General features: G+C 43.8%; 1 protein-coding gene across 2 annotated transcripts in view; it reads right to left on the bottom strand.

Annotated features, from left to right (window-relative positions):
• THRB (thyroid hormone receptor beta) overlaps positions 1-18,422 on the bottom strand; it is a 435,047-nt gene that overhangs the window by 347,097 nt on the left and 69,528 nt on the right. The gene's annotated exons all lie outside the window — the stretch shown is intronic.

The raw sequence follows: 18,422 nt of genomic DNA, 5'->3' as shown, positions 1-18,422 counted from the left end.
TCTGTGCATCTAGAAAAACCACCTTTGAATTTTGTCTTTGAGAATACTCAGTCGTATAGCAGTCATGGAATCTCTGATACTAAACTATTAGTTATCAAGGACAGAAATGGAATAGTCATCCCATTAGTTGTGTTCTGGGTACAGATGCATCGTATTTGGAGGGAAATAAGCAAAAGTAAAGATTTCCATGAGTCTTGTGCTATCAATGCCCTTTATACATGGAATTCACGTTGGTAGAAAGAGTGATTTCCGACAACACTGTTTGCCAATAAGCATATCTAAAATAGAATGACATCTGCTGAAACCTAAGAAAAGACTCAAATGTGATCAAGAGCAAAGTGTTCTTCACAGCATTCTAGGAGGATAGCTCTGCATGGGTCTTCCAAGTTTCTGCAGGTCTTATAAGAAGAGATACGGCCTGCCTTGTTGCAGACTAGCTTTTTTGGATGTTTGCACACTGAACAGACTTTCAGCATAGAGAGGATATCCTGAGTGCCCGTGTGCTAAATCGCTTCAGTCACGTCCAACTCCTTGCAACCCCATGGACTGTAGTCTGCCAGGCTCCTCTGTCCATGGGATTCTCGAGGCAAGAATACTGGAGTGGGTCGCCATGCCCTCCTCCAGGGGATCTTCCCCACCCCAGGATCTAACCCAGGTCTCTCTATCCCTTCTCCAGAGGATCTTCCCAACCCAGGAAATGAACCTGTGTCTCCTGCACTGCTGGTGGATTCTTTACCCGCTGAGCTAGAAAGCTGAGTTCCTTCAGCTCAGGATTCTTTTCAGCAATGCATCTCATTACCAGCGTTACCTGGACCTCTTGTTATATTTGAGTGAAGTAAGCGAGAGATAGAAAAAAAAAAAGTTGTATATTAACAGATATATGTGGAATCACAGATGATCTTATTTACAAAGCAGGGATAGAGACATGGGCGTAGAGAACAAACATATGGACACAAGGGAGGCAGCCGGGGTGGGGCGAGCTGGGAGGCTGGGACTGACGCGCACACCCTGCTGACCCTCCGGGTGACGCTAAGGCAGACCCGCTGCACCCCCAGGGACTCTGCTCAGTGCTCCGTGATGACCTGAATGGAAGAGAAATCCCAAACAGAGGGGATATACGTGTACACACAGCTGATTCACCTCGCTGTACTTCTGGAATGAACAGAACATTGAAAATCAACTATACGCCAATAAAAATTAATTTTAAAAACAGCAATGTTCGTGAGCTGCCCTTCGGAAGAGAGAGCCGTGCTAGCTCGGCCTGTCCCCTGTGGGTGAGCCTGAGTGTCCATCACAGCCCAGTGCCTCGTGCTGCCTTCCTTGTAACTCTCCGCAGCACACGCGCCACCGGGGACGTCGGCTCTGTCCTTGTCCCGCTTCCCAAACGCAGATGGGGGACCCAGAGGGACCGCGTAACTCCCAACTCCCCCACGACCACAGGGCTGGGCGAGTGGCCGGGGCAGACTCACGCTCACGCTGTCTGCGTCGCGCTGGAGGGCCAGTGAGTGTTCTCAAGGCTTGTACTGTTCGTCCCACCCTTCTCTTTGCTTTCCTGTTCTCACCCTTGTCCACTTGTCTGACTGTCTCCCAGGAGCTGGCTGTTCTTAGAGTCGATGCTGCCCTTCGGCCTGTGTTGTGGCCCTCTGCACCCCGCTCCCTTCTCACGGTCACACTCACACCCCCCCCAACACACATCTCTGAACCCCCACCTACCCCTCTACCCTCAGACACATCAAAGATACGCAGACGAGAAAAAGAGCCCTCTTTTTCATAAAAAGACCTGATCTAGAGTTGTTACTTGGTTAAGCTACAACTATGAAACTTTTCAAAGAGGCATTCCTTGTCTTTAAGTTTTATGTATTTAGATTCCTCCACTGAATACTGAAGAATTCACTTAAATGGTGTACTTGTAATTCTCTTCGCAGCACGTTTTGCAAAGTGGCTTCTTAGCTGACAAGATAATATGCTGAAGGAAACTACTGCCAGTTTAGAGGCTTCCCAGGCTGCCCAATGGTTAGGACTCTGTGCTTCCACTGCAGGGGGCCTGGGTTCAATCCCTGGTCAGGAGAACTAAGACCCTGCAAGCCACACGGTAGAACCAAAAAGGGAAATACTGCCAGTTAAAAAATTGTCTAATTTTGCATTGCAATGGTTCTCTAACTTCAGCACCACACACACAACATCACAGAGGACCCTTGTGAAAAGGCAGATCCCTGGGTCTTATCCTCCAAAGAATTTGACTTAGAACGTCTTAGATGGAGCCCAGTAATCTGTACTTTAAGCATGCTCACTAGGCAAGTCTGATACAAATATTTTGTGACCCACACCCTGAGAAATCAAGAGAAACTCCATGTATTTCACTTCCATAGAGCAATGCCCTAAATTTTCAAGAATCTTCTTAGCCAACTTCTGGGACTACACTTCTCTCATAGATACAAGAAAGTTAACACTGACAGAAATGCTTGCTCGGTCATCCAACAAATACTGCTTTAAAGTCTACATTCCGCTAGGGATGGTCAGTAGCTAACAGATGGGACCTGAGTCCCGTCCTCCACACATCCAGGGCCCACGGCAGACACCGTTTATCAACACAGCACTATCCGCTGAGTGCTGTGAAGTCATTCCCCCAGTAAGTTGCAGGGCAGTTCCTAGGATGTGGCCGTCAGGTCTGGACCACAGGGCATCGGAGCAGAAAGCAGAAGAGTCAAATCACAACTGAGAAGCAGGAGGCGAATTTAGAGCTCCTCCCGTCTCTCCTCTGACAAACACACTGCACCACCTCTCCTAGCCTGAAGGCAGGCTCAGGGTCATCAGGCACCCCCGGCAAGCTCCTGGAAACAGAGCCCGCGGCCCATGGACTGGGTGAGACAGCCAGCGTGCTCGGGGAGCCCCAGTGCACTGGGGGAAGGTCCCTCCTCCCCTCTCTTGTCCCTCCTCCCCTCTCTTGTCCCTCCTCCCCTCTCTTGTCCCTCCTCCCACTTGCTTAAGCACCTCCCCCCTCCCCCAAATGAAAAGCCCGTTAGAGCTTCCTGCCCCGGGCACAAAAAAAGAATTCCCCCTAGGGTTCTGATTACCACGGAAGCTTTTTGATCATAGTTGTAAGAGCCGCCTCCTTCAGTTTATCGTTGAGACTCTGAGAAGTCAAATGACTTACCCAAGCATACTTGCTGAGAGCCAAGAGTAGAATTCAGGACTCTGGACTCCTAGTTGACTGCTATTCATAGATTTAAGAATCCTGAGGCAATAAGCTTCTAAAAATAACACTGCCTAGTCCCATGTCTAGTCATTCCAGACATTATATCTTGATCGTGTTTACCTATCACAGCTTCTATCTTTGAGAATCTTTCATTAGGGCAGGCTCAACCAGAAATAAGTTGGTAAGTTTTACAGATAATGATTCTACATTATTGTACCCTTTAATCATAGTTTATTTCTGCAGAGGTGGAAAGTCACCTCATAGTAACAAACCGGTGAGAAGAAGGCTTTTGTTTTTAATCTCGACAGCATGGAGAGCTGTGACTTCAGATACACCTGGCCTGGAACCCCAGCTCCTCCCAGAGGCGGAATCTTATGCAAATGATTTCATCTCCCTGAGAATCTGATTCCTTATCTATGACAGGAAGAACTTATTTACCTCTGAGAAATGTTCTGGAGGTGAAAGTGATTAGCAGGCTTACCAGTGACTGGATGCCTGCCCGGCACACAGACCGTTCCCGTAAGTATTAGCGTCTCTCTCCTTTTCCTTCACTTCATCTGTGTCACCTTGGAGAGATAAGGTAGGCTAGTCTCTCTAGCCTTTCTCTTTCCCAAGTGTCTCCCAGCTCTGGCTACCTTCATGAGGTTTGGGGCATGAAAAGGAGAGTCACGTGTTCAGAAATTATTAGGAATCTTGAGAGAGTGCCAGCAGAGGGGTAGGTGGAGCATGGGGCCCTTCTCAGCGGGGCGTGAGCGCTGGCCCAGGTCCCAGGCCCGCGCCGTCAGTCTGGGTACCAGACTCTGCGCTGGGTCTTCTCTCACCCACTCTCTGGTCTTGGAGAGCTGGTCCTGGGGTCCCCAGTGGGCACGGGGGAGTCCACATGGGCTCAGGAGTTTATGGGAATTAAATTCTGGCTCCAGTCCTTTGCTCTTAAGTCACCCATCTCTCTAAGGCTGGTTCCTCTGCTGGGAACGGGTCTAATGACTCGTGGGCCGTGGAGGGCCCAGGTGAGGGATGGACGAGGTGGGAGCTGGGGAGAGCGCCCACCCGGCCCAGCCCTGAGGACGCACAGGCCAGCCGTCGTCACAGTGCCTTTCTTTCCTTGGAACGTCTCCCAGGTCTTTAGGCTTTGTGACTCCAGTGGAGTCAGTCACAATTTCCCCTGGAGGTGCCACTCAAAGCCCGGCCCCAGCACCCGTGCTAAAGAGTATTAAGGCTGCAAAACGGGCAGAATCCGCATTCTCACTGGTTTTACTGGACCACTCAGAATGAAGTATACCAATAACACAGTGATGCTGACGTTATTCACAAATCAAAGAAAGCAAACTGCCTGACGCTTGCGGCAATGATGCGGCGCCTTGCTTTCCCACTGTTATTGCAGTTGATGCCTCCTTCCCTAACCCTGTCTACAGACCACGGGTTACTGTCCCCATTTGATAGATCCCAAGACTCTTTTTTAAAAATAAAACTTAGTGATTTCCCTGCTAATTATTAGAGAAATGCAAATCAAAACTTCAGGGAGATAACACCTCACACCTGTCAGAATGGCTCTCATCAAAAAATCCACAAACAACAAATGCTGGAGAGAGTGTGGCGAGAAGGGACCCCTCCTGCACCAGGGGAATGTAAATTGGTGCAGCCACAGTATGGAGGCTCCTTAAGCTAAACATAGAGCTACCAAATGACCCTGCCATCCCACTCCGGGGTGCACATCCCGAGAAAAACATGGTCTGAAAAGATACACACCCCCGATGTTCACTGCAGCACTGTTTCCAGTGGCCAAGCATGGGAGCCACCGACATGTCCACTGATGAGTGGACGGATAAAGACGTGGGACGTGTATACAAAGGAACATTCCTCACCCACTGAAAAGAAGGAAGCAAGGCCATCTGCAGCAACAGGGATGGACCTAGAGATAGTCATACCGAGTGCGGTAAGTCAGGCAGAGAAGGAGAAATAACATATGACATCCCTTATATGTGGAATCTAAAAGGAAACAAATGAGCTTACAAAACAGAGAGAGACCCACAGACTTAGACAACGAACTCATGGTTGCTGGGGGGGGGGAAGGCCTTGTTAAGGACTTTGGGAAGTTCATGTGTCCCGTGCTGTATTTAAAATGGATCACCAACAAAGACCTATTGCACAGCACAGGGAACTCTGCTCAATGTTATGTGGAGGCCTGTACGGGACAGGGTTTGAGGGGAGAATGGATATACGTGTATGTATGGCTGAGTCTCTTCACTGTTCACCTCAACTAGCACAACATTGTTAATTGGCTAAACCCCAATACAAAATGTTTTTGGTGTTAAAAAAAATAAAAATAAGATTTTTAAAAATGTAGTGATTTCCCTGAAGACGTGTGCTTCTCTGATTCTCTCCTTATCTGATTCCTAGTCCGGTGTTCCTTCTGCCCCATCAATAAAAATACAGTCAAAGCAGATTAATGGGTCTGTCTCTTCTCCTCCTAAGTACGATGTCTCACTGCTTCAACTGACCATGATTATAACAACGATTTCATGTGGTTTTCATAAAAAAAGGGAAATGTAACCTGGTAGTAATCACTCATTTAACATTTAAGTATCTTTGGGGAGCTTGGCAAATTTCGTAAAGCTTGAAATTCTAACTGCAATTGTTCACGAAGTTAGCATCATTTCCATAAAAAGTGGACATCTAGGAAACTTGGTGGCATGGATGGATGCGTGAGGAATTAGGCCCATCTGAATGAAGGATGCGGAATCGATCTGCGCAGGAGTTCTGCAAGAGCTGCCATTTTTCCAGTTTTGTTTTGGGGTAGAGTAGTGGGCTTAAGGAAGCTGCGCCGGCCCTTCAGGGCTGACCTTCGAACTTTACAGGAGAAACAAACTTCTGCTTACTTCACTGTTACTGGGGTTTCCGAGGCAATAGAAACTAACCCCGAGATGGCCACTCTCCTGCATCTCTCCCCAGATGCAAACTTAGATTTCCCGCTCTTTCATGGCAAAACAGGAGCTGCAAGATGGATAGGCATGAATTCACCATTCTCTTAGCTGCTGCAGAGGAATGTTTGCGTCTCTGGCTGCCCTTGAACTTCTGGGACATGCCCATGCTGGTGGGTCCTACTTGGAAGAGTTAAGACCTCACATCTCAACCCCTTCCAGAATGCACCAGGGAAGGGGTGGTACAAGAGACAGTCTGCAGAGATGGCCACTAACGCTCTCCTCCCTGAGAGCACGCACCATTCCCCAGCTGAAGGCAGGGTGCCATTCTCTTCCGTTTGACACGTGGGGCAGCCTTGTAACTTGTTTTGCCCGGTAGAATATGGAAGAAGAGACGTGCTGGGTCCCAGGACTTCTTGGTATTGTTCAGCCCTGAGTCCTGTCCGACTCTTTGCCACCCCGTGGCCGGCAGCACACCAGGCTTCCCCATCTTGCATCATCTCCTGGAGTTTGCTCAGACTCATGTCCACTGAGTCAGTGATGCTACCTAACCATCTCCTCCTCTGCCACCCCCTTCTCCTTGGATTTCTTAGCCCAAGACTGAAGAGGACTGGAAGTTTCTGCTTCTTCCTTCTTGGAAGCCCACCCCCATGGGAGAATTCTGAGTCCCGTCCACCACCCACTGTGAGAACACCCATCCCACCTTGTGTGGCAAGGCCTCAGGAGAAACACCAGAGTGGAGTAAAAGTTTCTCGGAGCTTCCAGCCCAGCCCAGCCACAGGCTGAACAGCCTGAGCGAGTGACCCCCAACCGATGCCAAATGGAGCAAAAGAACTGCCCGGCCAACCCTACTCAAAGTCTGCCCCACAGAACTGTGAGAAAGGGCAAGCCACCATTCTCGGAAGCCACTGAGCTGCAGAGTGGTTTGTTATAAAGCAGTAAGCGACTTAGCTGGGGGGGTCACCTGCTGTAGACGTGAGAACTCTCAGGAAGTAAAGAAAGGGAGGGTGGATGAGAAAAACCTGCTCTGCTACCCGTTTGCCTGATTCCATTGTGAGTTTTGAAAAGGGTGGCTCAACAACCATTATTTCCAGGCAGATGTAAATTCTGTGTCCCCAAGAATTTAGCCCACAAGACACATTTGGAACCCAACACATTGGGGGTGGAGCCTATTCAGACACTTCAGCCACCCGTTGCTGACCTCCAACTATCAATGTCATCCACGTGTCGGACCCTCACTTTGGGTGTAAAGGAGACATTCAACAGCGCCTTAGCCCCAGCCTTTACAAAGAGGTACGTCACAGTGCTATTTAACAGAGCAGCCCCTGAAACTAACACACCATTGTAGATTAACTATACTCTGATCTCAGATACTTTTTTAAAAAGAATGAACACCCAGCTATATATGGCCTACTCCAAGAAAACTTTTATTTACTTCACCACAAATGGTTCTCGGAGGAAAATTCTCTACCCTAATCCAGCAGAAGGCAACATTTTTAAATAGAGACATTCTGTAAAATGCTTTCCAGGGATACTTTAAGCCTGTCAGTGGAGACTCATTCTACTAAAACTACGTGCTTGGTGACTGAGGATCTTCAAAGTATGTATAGTTCAGTTAATTGAAGACAGAGGGCTTCAGCATTTTAATTTCTGAAATACAGGATGAGCATGGTGGCTTGGAAGTGTGGTGGCAGCAGTGGGTCTCAGCTCCAGCCAGCTGCTAGAAGCACTCAGAGTTCTTCCAATCCAAGACCCAGAGGTTTGACCTAATTGTTTTGGGCTTTTTTTTTTTTTTTTTTTTAAATGTTCCCTAAGGGATTCTGATGTCCAGCTATGATTGAGAACATGGTTGAAATAGTTCAGGCTTTGGGGTACTTCTTAGAAATGCACATTTTTGGCCCCCATCCACACCTCCTGAATCAGAAAGAAGGCCTCAGGAGAACTGTTGTGCTATGATACAAATTAAAAGGGCCAGCTGATTCTCTGTCCCTTCGCTGTGCCTCAAGCCTCATTAAATGTTCATAAATCTAGAAGCCCTTCTTACACTCATTAAAGTAACATTTTTTTTTACAGGATTATAAAAATCTGGTAGCAAAATTTTTAACAAATCAAAAGTACTATTTCATTTCTGATTTCTAATTCATTTTTTGTTTAACACAATGGAAAAGCATAAAGAATAAAAATACTACTTTGAAATAACATTATTACTTTGATATCAATTTGCTTTTCACATAAAGGACTGTATTATACACATTGTTTTATAACCTTCTTAACCTGCTTTGTCACTTAACACATTCTTCATATCCTACTGTATTAGTAACTATTTTTAGACATATTTAAAGCTGCCTTTTCTCCATCATGCTGCTGTTGTACCCAGTCGCTCAGCTGTGTCTGACTCTTTGCGACCCTGTGGACTGCAGCCCTCCAGGCTCCTCTGTCCCTGGGATTCTCCAGGCAAGAGCATGGACTGGGTTGCCATTTCCTCCTCCAGGCGATCTTTCTGACCCAGGGATCAAACCCCCGTCTCCTTGCATCGGCAGGTAGATTCTTTATCACTGTGACACCTGGAAAGCCCTTTTTCCATCATAGGAATATCCCACATATATTTTATTGAATCTCCAGTGGTTGTTTCAGACTTTTGCTTTTACAGATAATGTTTTGTTTGATTACTAAAACAGTTTTTGTTCACATTCAGGACGGGCATTCTTGGCATCAATCCCTAGATGTGATATGCATAGGTCAAAGTGTGTATACCCTTTAAAGCTATTGATACACATTGACAAAGTGTCCTTTCAAAAAAATAAGCACCTTAATAGTGGAGGAAAGCACCAGTTCCCTCGCACCATGCGTGGTCGTGCATGTTCGGTTGTGTCCGACTGTTTGTGACCCCATGGACTAGCCCACCAGGCTCCTCTGTTCCTGGGATTCTCCAGGCAAGAATACTGGAGCAGGTTTCCACATTCTCCTCCAGGGGATCTTCCCGACCCAAGGATAGAAGCTGCATCTCCTGCACTGGCAGGCAGATTCTTTACCACCGAGCCACCTGGGACGCCCCTCACACCATGGTGTGTGATACTATGTATCACCGCTTTATTTAATCTGTGTCACTTTAGTAAGAGGATGAGCTCCTATTGTTCTTTAATGAAGTTATTTCTTTTCGTCATTAAAAAATTTATAGCCCACTTGTATTTATTTTCATTCTTTGTCCATTCTTTAAAAAATCTGACTATTCCGTTTTCTTCCTGTTGAACTGAAAAAAAATTTTGCATACTAAGGATTTCTTGTATCAATACTTAGAGGCACGAAAAATATAGTAAACACTCAATTGAGTGGCATCAGAATGAGTTCCTTTCAGTTTCATGTTCATCAGAAGTAAACTATAATCATTTGGTCAAGTTACATGACTGTAAATCTGTATAGAACCAGTGTATTTCCTTTTTCCTAGGCCTGTACTCCACTGAACAAATATAGTCCTTCTCTGATGATTATCCTGTGGGGCCTCATGGTGATTGTTCTGAATTCTCCATCATATGAAGAGAATGGGATTCAGAAAGTCTGAGTCCTGGCTCCATAGCTACAATTTATATAAAAATTGTAGACTAAGGACATGCTTTAGTCTCCTCACCTTTAAAACAGAAATAACAAGAATGACCTTTATCTCCCACAGTGACCGTGAGAGACAGTTTGCAGGATAAGCACACAGATTTCAGAGCCTGGTTGTCTGGATTGGAATCCCCACGCTGCCCTTTAAATGCTATGGAACTTGGGCAAGTTCTTTTCTTTAACTTTTACTGGAATACAGTTGATTTACAATGTTGTGTTAGTTTCCAGGGTACAGCAAAGTGAATCAGTTATGTGCTTGGTTGCTCAGTTGTGCCCAACTCTTTGTGACCCCACAGACTGTAGCTCTTCTGTCCATGGAACTTTCTAGGCAAAAATACTGGAGTGGGTTGCCATTTCCTGTTCCAGGAGATCTTCCTGACCCAGGAATTGAACCCATGTCTCCTGAGTCTTCTGCACTGGCAGGAAGATTCTTCACCACTGCACCACCTGGGAATCAGTTACACACATACATATATCCACTCTCTTTCAGACTGTTCTCCCCTACAGACCATTCCAGAGTTCCCGGTGCTGTACAGTAGGGCTTTAGTAGTTATCTATTCCATATATAATAGTGTATAAAAGTCAGTTCCTGTCTCCTAATTCAGCCCTTCTTCCCTTTCCCACCTGGTAACCATAAGTTTGTTTTCTATATTTGTGACTCTACTTCTGTTTTGTAGATAAAGTCGTTTGTACCCCCCCTTTTTAACATTCCACATATAAGCAATATCGGATGATATTTGTCTGTGTCTAACTTACTTCACTCAGTATGACAATCTCTAGATCTTAATCTCTTTGGTCTTCAGTTTAACTGTCAAATGAGGATAATAATAGAATTTACCTATTGGAGTGGTAACAAGGATTAAATGAATGAAAGTCTATATAGCACTGTAGAACGGGGCCTGGCAAGTAGTAAGCACTACATATTAATACAACAATCATTCTGGTTCAATGACAGAACTTGCCTGCTACATGCTCTCTTAACCAGAGCCCCGACACATGTTAGGGGTAGGCCTATAACTGCTGCAAAGGCCACCACAGTCTTGGCAGGCAGAATGAGCTGGGCAGAGTCTCTACCAAACCCAGGATGTACCCTGGAAACGAGTTTCTGAATAAGGCTCTGGCATCAACTTGCTTTTCTGTGATTTACCTCTTTCTTCTCAATGTGGAATGCAGGAAAACCAACCTGTTTTTTATTAGCTGGATTATGACTGTCAAAGCTAACCATGTGGGTTGGTCACTTTGCTTCCAGCCCAGAACTCACAGACAGCCAGCCAGCCACAAGAGCATGGACCCAAGGCGCTCTCAGACAGGTAGGCACCAAGTTTCCTACCTCAAGGCAGAGCAGAGACATGGATTTTTAGATGCATTGTCTGTAGTTGGGTTAATTAAATTCTGTGTTCTCTGATTTATGCTCTCAGCTAACAAGGAGATTTTTGGTAACTCATAATATGAATCATAATTAATACAGAAGATGATTCAAAGAAACGCTCAGCATTTTGGTCATTTTATCTGATAAAACTCCCACTTCTGTCCCCATGAGTCTCACCGTGTAAAAGAAGCTACACCCATATGGAATACGCTTGTGAGTCAAAAACAAAGCCAGTGCCCAAAATACAAATCAAAAACACTGCCGAGAACAACAGGCCTCAACTAATGAATTAAAATGATTGCTGGTTTCTTTAAAATATTAAGCCCATCAGCGCTTGCCAAAAAACCCCTTGGCTAGCTAAGGGATTCAAGCTGCATTGTTCAGCTTGAGATTGAAATCCTTCCATTCATCGTTGACATGTGAGAGACAAGACAAGGCTTTGACAGACGAGGGATGAGGCGCCAGATGGTTCCCATCTGTATCTCCATTGATCATACAATGAAAACCCACCTTCCCCGATCAGAAGGCCACGCGATACGCAGAAAATGAATACCCAATGTTTTTAAAGGAGCATAATCGCCCTTCCCAACCAGAGATGTATAAATATTAATGAACGCAATCTGGTTCTAAGCAAATTCAGCATGAACTTTTAGCTACCCTCCCCTGACAACTTCCTCCCTCTTTAACTGCATTATGCTTCAAAGTTCTGTGATTAAAAATAGCAAACCCCGCACTGAAGTTGGATCTGTGACTGAGGAAAACCTCTTCCTTCCAGCTAGTCACCAGTTAACATAGCTCACATCACTGAGTACTTTTTTTTTTTTTTTAACCAAAAAAGGGTCTCCGTTTAAATGAATGTTTAAGCAAGTATGAACAGTGAGATACAGTGAAGTGAAAGGTGCTCAGTCGTGTCCGACTCTTTGGGACCTCATGGACTATACAGTCCATGGAATTCTCCAGGCCAGAATACTGGAGTGGGTTAGCCTTTCCCTTCTCCAGCAGATCTTCCCAACCCAGGGACTGCCTCCTGCATCGCAGGCAGATTCTTTACCAGCTGAGCTGCAAGGGAAGTCCAAGAATACTGGAGTGGGTAGACTATCCCTTCTCCAGGAGATCTTCCCAACCCAGGAATGAAACCGGGGTCTCCTACTTTGCAGGCGGATTCTTCATCAACTGAGCTATCAGGGAAGCCCAGTGAGATATAGAATCATAAATATGCAGGGAACTGATTAGTAATCTATCATTTCTGCCAAAAGGATTTGAACAAACTTAGAGATTATTACCCACGGAACCAGGGGTTGTTAAACAAGCTAAGTTTTGCAAAGCTCTGGAATACATGGAACCCTAGGAAAAGAAAAATGATTCTCTCTCTCTTCCATGCATCTACATATATACACACTTTTCTGCAAACTTAACACAGAGGGTTAACTGAGTACTCTCGGTAAACAGTCTGAATTACTGAAATTCAAGAGAAAATATTAGTTGTTGTTTTGGGATGTTTTGAACTTGCATCATTAGTATTAAAATATCTCTAGCCCAGAAGACTTTGTGAGTCTTCTTCCTCTTGACTCACTCCCAGAGTCTTTTATCAAAAATATCAGAAAGAGACCCAGATTTGAAAATTTCCATTAACTTCTTCTACTGCTTCCTTTCCTTTCCATTCAAACAAGGAAGATTTGCATACTCCCTCTAGCTTGTATGTCTCTAATCTGTTGAAGCAAAGCATTTTCCAAGAAGCAGATTCCATTTTTTCACCACTAATGTTTCCCTGTGGATCAAAGTGGCCAGAATCTTAAAGTGAAAAATGTCAGGTCAGTCCAAAGGTAATAAAAGAAATTAAATCCACATTATCAATTTTAGTCCATCAGGCGACTTGAAGGAAATAATCTTTCTTTCCTCTCCTCCCATTTGTATGGTTCTCATTTTGCCAATAAACAAAATTCTGTTGAGGACTACTATGTGCTTGGCAATAGCTACTGAAAATCAACACAATGGACAGTATTGCTATTCTTAGACACAGCTGTTATTTCAGAGACATCCCACAGATATTGCAAAGAATGTTCTTTGCCATATGGTAGCAGCATCACATATAGAGTGGATGGGTGTCTCGATCTCAAGTAATCAAACCCATCTCTTAGTTTCCAGTCCCCCTTTGGGAACAAGCTCTCAGCAGAATTAGTTACCAGAGTTCCCAACAATGTTGGTGTTTGTTTGAGGTTCAGCTTCACTCAGTCTGGACAAGCTTTTTTTCCCCCACTTTTCCAAGCATAATTTGCTTGTTGGCAGCACAGTCACATGTCCGAATGACATCAATAAAGCTGAAGTCAAGGATGAGCTGAAGCTTGCTGAGAAAACGCTGAGTAAGTAAAAATGCATTTTGATTATGTTCAAGGCAAGAAGAACAGGAAGGGCAAGACCCTTGGCTTGAGCCAGATGGTGCAATGTTAGCATATGACAAGGAGGAAGGAAAACAGTCCCTCTCCTTGTGGCTTTTGTAATTTTTATCAGGAAGAATGGTCGTCAAATTGTAAAGAAGAGACCTGAAATGGTTAATGTTAGTGAACGTGTTAGTTGCTCAGTCATGTCTGATTTTTTGTGACCCCATGGACTGTAGCCTGCCAGGCTCCTCTGTCCATGGGATTTCCCAGGCAAGAATACTGGTGTGGGTAGCCATTCCCTTCTCCAGGGGATCTTCCTGACCCAAGAATCAAACCTGGGTCTCCTGCACTGTAGGCAGATTCTTTACTGTCTGAGCTGCCAAGGAAGCCCATTAATGGTAGCAGTAGACTGGAAAAATGAAAAGATTGAAAGTGAGTACCTGATTGTGTGAGGTTTCCAGGCTCAGGTGCATCAGGTCATCAGAAGTAATGGAGAGAAACAAACCAACAGCACACAAATTTTTCCTTGTTGTTGAAGATCAGGAAAGTAAATTTTGCCTTGATTATCACAAAGGGGATCTGAGGGCAGCAAGGGGAGAAATGGGACTGTGGGAAATAACGGTATCCCATTATTTCCCACAACTGTAGGCATGCCTACATTTCCACAAGTTGTATGTAAATTCATGGTTTATGAATACTATTGAAAGAAAGTGAACGAGACAATCAATAAAGAGTAGCAATGGGTTTGAGAGGAGACATAAATGATACAGGACATATGACATATGAGCTAAATATAATACATGCTATTTGACAATATGATACAACAAATATATCAAATTATATTTTATGTGCATTTATATCAAGGTATACAGATATCAACAACCTCAGATATGCAGATGATATACCACTCTAATGGCAAAAAGTGAAGAGGAACTAAAGAGCTTCTTGATGAGCATGAAAAGGGGAGAGTGAAAAAGCTGGCTTGAAACTCAACATTCCAAAAACTAAGATCATGGCATCTGGTCCCTTCACTTCATGGCAAACAGATGGAGAAAAAGTGGAAGCACTGATAGATTGAACTTTCTTGGGCTCCAAAATCACTGTGGATGGTGACTGCAGTCATGCAATTCAAAGATGCTTCCTCCTTGGAGGAAGGCTATGGTAAGCCTAGAGACATCATTTTGCTCACAAAAGTTCATACAGTCAACACTATTGTTTTTCCAGTAGTCGTGTATGGATGTGAGAGTTGAATCATAAAGAAGGCTGAGTGCTGAAGAATTGATGTTTGAATTGTGGTGCTGGAGAAGACTCTCAAGAGTCCTTTGGACTGCAAGGAGATGAAACCAATCAGTCCTAAAGGAAATCAACCCTGACTATTCATCGGAAGGACTGAGGCTGAAGCTGATGCTCCAATACTTTGGCCACCTGATGCGAAGAGCAGATTCACTGGAAAAGACCCTGATGCTGGGAAAGGTTGAAGGTGGGAGGAGAAGGCAGTGGCAGAGGATAAGAAGGTTAGATAGCATCACCAACTCAATGGACGTGAACCTGAGTAAACTTCCAGGAGATAGTGGAGGGAGCCTGGCATGCTGCAATCCATGGGGTTGCAATGAGTCAGACACAACTTAGCAACTGAATAATCACAAGCATACCAATGGCATCATAGACTTATTTTAGCAAGATGCTTGACAAAGTCTTATAAGGTATCCTGGGGTGAGATAGTAGAATATGACCTGAATGGCAAAGAATGAATACATGAGTTGAACAACTGTTAGTTAATTCATTAATGTCAACTGAGCTATTGAGCTTTTTCCTATGAAAAAACTGTATTGATTTGGATGAAGACAGTGTGGATTACCGTCATTGAATGGTTATGAATAGTGAAGATAACATGATCTGATGAAAAGTCAGATAAAATTTAGAGAGCACAATATAGAGTTCTGCACTTAATATAAAGTGTAAATAGGAAGTTGCAGGGTTCAGAGTTAGGGCAGCCTTGGATGACAGCTGTATAGAAGAAACAAATTAAGTCAACAGAGTGATATGGTGGCAAATATGAGAAAGAAAGTAAAGTGCAATCTTAGAGAAAGAGGGACAGAACATATTCTTGCTCCCCTTCCTCCCGTTTTCCACGGGCACCCTGGTTGCAGTGGGGACTTGATAACCCACTGGTCGGTGCTATGACGGGAAATCGCCACGGGCAAGAGACAGCCCTGTTCATTTCGTCATTGATCCACCATGGCATCTGTCAGGACACTCCTAAGAAACTGGCTGACCTTCGACATAGTGAATTATGGAATGGAAGATCCAAGGTCCTTAGAGGAAGGCAGAAGAATGGACAACCAAAGGGGGCAAGGAGAGAAAAATGAGGTGTTGACACAGAAGCAGAGTGTCCAATGACATAGAAAAGACCAAAAGAAGTCTCACAGAATCAAAACTTTAATTCATGAAATCCTTAGCACTGAAGATCAAGGGGGGAAATCACGCTAGTGTAATTGTTTTTCATTTGAAAAAAAAAATGAAATTGAATCCCTATCTCATGCCATCAAAGAAAAGAATCCATTCCAGGATGCATTGTAAACTTAAAATGTGAAAGTAAAATGAAAAAAAAAAATTTAGAAACAATGCAGAATAGGGATGGAAGGATTTCTTAAGCAAAATTTAAAAATCACTTGGCATAAAAGAATAGATTAATATATCTGACCACATTATACACACACACACACACACACACACACACACACACACACTTGTGAACTAAAAGCTAAATGGAGGGATGAAATGAGCATTTCACAAAAGGAAGCATCAGTGATAAATAAGTATGAAAAGACATTCAACCTCCTTAGAAAGGCAATGCTTTCTGAGGCCACAGTAAGATACACTTTAGGTGGTAAAATGCAAGAGTTGACATTACCAAGTATTGTCAAGCACGTGGGGCAACAGAACTCTAACACAACGCTAGGGGGAATGTCAATAGGTTCAATCTCTTTGAAAAATAATTTTGAATTAGTAAAGAATGCATTTGCCCTCTGACCCAGCAATTCTGCTCCTAGGGATACCCTCACTCATGTGCACCTAGAGACGTGTGCAAGAAAATTCACATAGCAGCGTTGTTTGTATCAGCAAATCACAGGAAATAACCCCAGAGTCCATCCACAAATACAGTGATACGTTCACCCAACAGAATACTATACAGCAGGGGCAAGTGAGCAAATCCTAGCCTTAAGGAGTAGGTAGATAAAACTTAGGAATACAATTGTGAACAAAAAAGCAAGTTACAGGAAATTAGATATGGCATGCTACTATTTTTACAAAGCCTACAGACAAGCACAAATTTAAGATATTTATGATTTAGGGAGATAAACATGCATAATAAAACTTTAAAAAGTTCCTAATGATAAATATAAAACTTATAAAGTATATCTCAGTGGAAGGAAGCAAGATTTAGGAAGACCAAGGAACATTCTATATATATTCAACAGCAACCATACTGTGATGTTCGATTCCTTAAATTGGGCATTAGTTCCATGGAAGACTTATTTCATGATTAAGTTTAATAGCCTACATACATGTTATAACATGTAAATAATTATAAGGAAAATAGTACAGTGACACATACACACACCAAGGAAAGCGAGCCTTCTTAACCCCATCAGAGCTGACCACGCATCACTTCCAGGGGGGTCAAGGTGTGAAGGAAGGTTTTGCTGCTTTCTTTGGATTTCAAGTGGTTATCAGTCAAATGAAAGGTTAAAAAGACTTCTGTCTTTCTGGAAATGAGCTAGTCTGTCCAACTTTCCACTAATTCTGTCAGCAGGGCAATGCTCCAGCCGCACACTTTGCAGTAAAGAGAAGGGAGCATCTCAGTGGTACTCAGTGCTACTTCACTGCAGCTGTGTATCATCTTGAGTCCTTGGAGCTATATTTTGTGAGAAGTATTTGACAAACTAGGGAGTTTCTCGGGAAAGCTAATGTAGACATGAGACTGTCAAATATCCATTTTAGATGAATGGCTAACTAAATTTGAACTTGAGTCACTCAACTGAGAGGAAACAGAGATTAAGCGAAATGAGGCAGATGACTTCAAAAATGAAGAAGAAATGCTGTCAGGTTTAAACATTTTCAGCTTTATTCTGCACACAGAATGGCCACCTACTACCAATGGATAGAAATGTATTGAAGCCTACTTAAGCTTTGAAAATTAAAATATCAGCCCACAGCTGCGAGCAAGATGACTAAGTGGAGGGTGGCTATTAGAGTCCAAGAATTACCTAGAGCTGTTATGGAATGTTATCCTTGAGAATAAGAAAAAAAAAACTTAGAATATTTTCTCTTATAATGGATTACATTTTATAATTCAGACTGCAGGCTTAGTATGCTTTTGGTCTAAAATTTTAATAATAGTAGATCATATTTACTGTGAGCTCAGTTATATCATTTATTTTTCACTCCTTGTAATCTAGTTGCAGGGACAATGGTAAAGGATAAATGACTTTGGTCCTTAGTAACCATCTCACTCTGTGAAAGTTACTTAACCTCTCTGAGTTTCAGTTTCCTCAGTTGTAGAATAGTACCCCTCTGCACAATTGCCCCACAAATTCATCCACATTCTAGTCCCAGGGACCTGTGAATACAGTACCATATTTTTGTAAATGGGATTAAGTTAAGAATTTCACGATGAGGAGATCATCCAGGAATATTCAACTGGCCCAATACAATCACAAAGGCCCAGTACAATCACCAAGTTCTTTAGAAGAGGGATGCAGGGGGAATGAGAGACAAGGAGCAGATTGGGTGATGATGGGGGCGGAGATTGGAAAGATATCCTTTGAAGACCGTGGTAGGGCCCATAAGCCAAGGAAAAGGAGCGGCCACTAGAAGCTATAAACAGTCAAGGAAATGGATTCTCCCCTACGGCCTTCAGAAGGAACCAGATGTGCAGACCCCTTGACTTCAGT

This window comes from Oryx dammah, unplaced genomic scaffold (assembly GCF_014754425.2).
Source record: "Oryx dammah isolate SB20612 unplaced genomic scaffold, SCBI_Odam_1.1 HiC_scaffold_7, whole genome shotgun sequence".
NCBI lineage: Eukaryota > Metazoa > Chordata > Mammalia > Artiodactyla > Bovidae > Oryx > Oryx dammah.
Note: the sequence above shows the minus strand (reverse complement) of the source record. Positions and strands in the feature narration are given on the sequence as shown.